Genomic DNA, 3,434 nt, shown 5'->3' on the forward strand with positions numbered 1-3,434 from the left:
GACATGGTCCCTTTATGGATCTCATGAAAGCCACGGACTGATCTTCCCCCGTGAAAACTATGCTCTCCCCAAAGCACATGAAATTTCATACAGTTCAAAGGCCCCCTGGGTCCAGTTCTTAAGCCCCAATTAGTAAGATCAGATCTAGTCCTATCTTTTCTTCCAACAGAAGAGGTTCCTGAGTTCAGAGGTAACATGCCCAAGGCCACACCCTAGCTACAGCTGGGCCAGCTCAGCTGCCTTTCTTCCTGCGCAGTGACTTCTGTGGGCTGTACAGACTCACCGTCTTTGCTAGCATCATTACATCATCTCATAGTTGTATAATCACACAAAAATGCTGAGAAGTCATCCCCAAAATTCAATGTCTTGAAACAACCAAACTTGACCTGCCAAGTTCTTTAATTTGCAGGTCAAAGACTAAGACAGGGCTCAGCATGTGATTCTTCTGGCTTCAGTTGAGCGCTCTCATCTAGAGGCCAGCTGTCTAGTGGCCTCAACGTGAATGACGTGGACAACTCAGCTCCTTTCCACACACCTCTGTCCTCCATCAGACCAAGCAGGGCAGGTTGTCAGGACAGAGGGAGAAGATCCAAAATCCATTTCAGCATCTCCTTGGCCACTGCTAGTCACATGATTGAGCCCAGTGTCAAGTAGTGGAGCAGGTGATAAAAGGGCCATGCAAAGTTAGACAGGGAAGCTGTGGCTACAGGGAATGGCCAACTATTGGGAACATTATTGAAATCTGCCTCTCACGGCTTATATTCACCAAATAGATTGCACAGTGCCCCCTGATCAGTGCTGCGTCTCATTCCTGTAACCTACTCGCCAGCGCAGTGCCTGGCACAGAGGAAATGTATTGATTGTTGGATTGATTGGTGTCAGTGCTCCGCACACAGGGCCCCACCCACCGAGCTATAGGCAGGGCCAGGGGGAGTGTCCATGCTGCAATATCTCCAAGGAGTCAACTTACTCTGGGCCATGAGTAATCAAAGGCCTTGTCCCTTAGGAGGAAAAGGGAAAACTGGCCCACCTAAATTTTAAAAAGACAGATCTACCTGTCACCTTCGTATCCTGTGTCCCTCTCACCTTCAGGTGATGCTGCTTGATCCTTTCACACAGAGCGTTCCTGCTGGGCCTATCTGTGAAAACCCCCACTGTTGTAATCCTGCTTGGACCCATTCCCAACTGGCTCTTCCAGGTTCAAAATGACCCCTTTCCTAAATACAGAAATGCCAGTTTTCTCAGTGCAAAATATTTAAGATAGCAATCCAAATAAACAGCACATATGTGTGACCTCAAGATTATTTTTTGAATCTTATCTTGCAGCTTTATGTCTATCCTTTCTCTACTCTACCTAGGAGACTATACAAAACACACACACACACACGCGCGCGCACTGCACATAGTTCTTTTTTCCCTGCACCAGCCATTTCTGACCCCCTATAGGTAGACTTGCCTATTTCTGCTTAGCTGTTAAAAGAAGAATATCATTTCTTTCATCTCAAATGACCCTCAGTTTCCCCCAGAGAAAGGGGCTGGAGATTGCATGGGACAGGCTGAAGGAGGGGCTGCAGCCACCACACATGGTTGCCCTCAAAGAAGCTCCTTCCCCTAGAAGAGGGCATCTAAATTCCTGAAGCACACTGTGTTGGTTAAATAACCTTTGCTGCCCTAGCCTTAGTAAATCTGATCCAGGTCCAGGGCACCGCCTGCAGCAAACATGGATGACCCAGGCACCAGGGGATCTTAAAGCAGCCTGGTTCTGATTCTGCTATGCAGAGACATTCCATGCTGAATGCTGCAGACTGGCCCACTTCACTCCTCTGCCTGGGAAGACTGACTGTTGGCTAAATAGAGAGAAGATGGGTCATAGGCTTTGTGCAGATTGTCCTGATACTGAACTACTCTTTCGTTTCTCTAGAAGTATGTTGCCTGTCCTTATCTGAGAAGAGCTATATCCTGGGAGAACTTTATGGCCAACGAGGACATAACTGGATCCAATCCACATTCCAGTGTATCCTTGCCAAATACCTGCAGCATCAAAAGCACACATCTCTTCCCAGGTAGCTCTTGGGAATCTGAATGGAGGGTCACTTCCAGATGCAATCTACCTCTGCTCACAGATGATTCCTTACATGCTTGTTTTGACTGTGCTTTTTAAACTCATTCATTTTATTAACGTCACTGACCAAATTACCCTTGGTTCGTAATTACTCAGTGTCCAATAAGTATCCCATCAGGTGATCTAGTTCCCGTTATATGTAATTACCACGCCAAACCCTTCTCCTTCACCTGCTTCTGCAGGCTGCTGGCTAGGGAGCAATCACGCCCCCATCGCACAAACCACTCAGAGGGCACTTGGAGCAAGGATGGGTGGCTCATTATCCTTGTCGATCTGGCCCCGAGATAGAGTCCCTGCTGGTGGTATTACTTTCTAATATATGGGGCCTGTGTTCATGCTGTTGAAATGTTTCTTAATTAAGAATCTTTTTTTCTGTCTTATGCATAAATTAATCAAGGTAATTATTGTAGCATTATTATTATTACATTGTACTTATAGAGCACTTACCTCCAAGGTACTCAAAGTAGTTTATAGATTTTTTAATCTAATGAACTCCAGTAGCCTCTAGGCAAGATGGGAGAGCAGAGCAGGGATTATTAGAGTCACATTGTAGGTGGAGAAAATGGGTCAGGCCAGAAGTAGGGGTGGCTGCAGGTTGCTGAGAAAGAACTCACTCTGATCCATGCTCTGCCCTGTCTGTGGAATTGTGAGGGGCAGGAGGAGGGCCACCTCTGGGCATCTTAGGGAATGCTCCTGCACCCACAGAAGCTCCACTCAGAAAGCACCTCGGGGGCCCAGAGAACCCTCCAACAAGGTTTGGGCTCAGATAACAGACTGGAGATAGCAGTTGTCCTCCCCCCCACCACCACCATTTTCTACCTGTCCTTAGGTCTGACCAAGTCCCCAACCCAGCTGGTACTTTGTGGAGCTGAAAGCAAAGAACATCAAGAGGGAGCAGGACCCTCCCTCAGGCCCTTGGCATCATCGCCAGCTTACTCTTACCCGGATCCATGTCACTATGACCCCACAAGTCTTCCTCATGCTCCACATTGCTAGGGAGCAGCAGAGCAAGGCACAGGCACCAAGCAGCACCAGGGTGGTCAGGGAGACGTCCATGTGCTGATGGGGAGCTTCACTCTAATTTGGGGGCAACAGGAGGCCGTAGCATTGTGTAAGGTCTTGGGCTTAAACTTCCTACATTCAGGGCTGAAGAAAGTGGGTTGTATGGTGGGGAACACAGGGAATATTCACTGCATGCACCGCACAAAAATAAAGCTAGCAATGAGGATAACATTGTCCTGGGGGTCTCTTCCCAGGTATGAATCATAGACCTCCGTAGGCTTTCTCCTCTGTCGCAAGATTGCCTGGGTAC

Source organism: Spermophilus citellus, assembly GCF_964194105.1.
Source record: "Spermophilus citellus genome assembly, chromosome: 12".
Taxonomy (NCBI): Eukaryota; Metazoa; Chordata; class Mammalia; order Rodentia; family Sciuridae; genus Spermophilus; species Spermophilus citellus.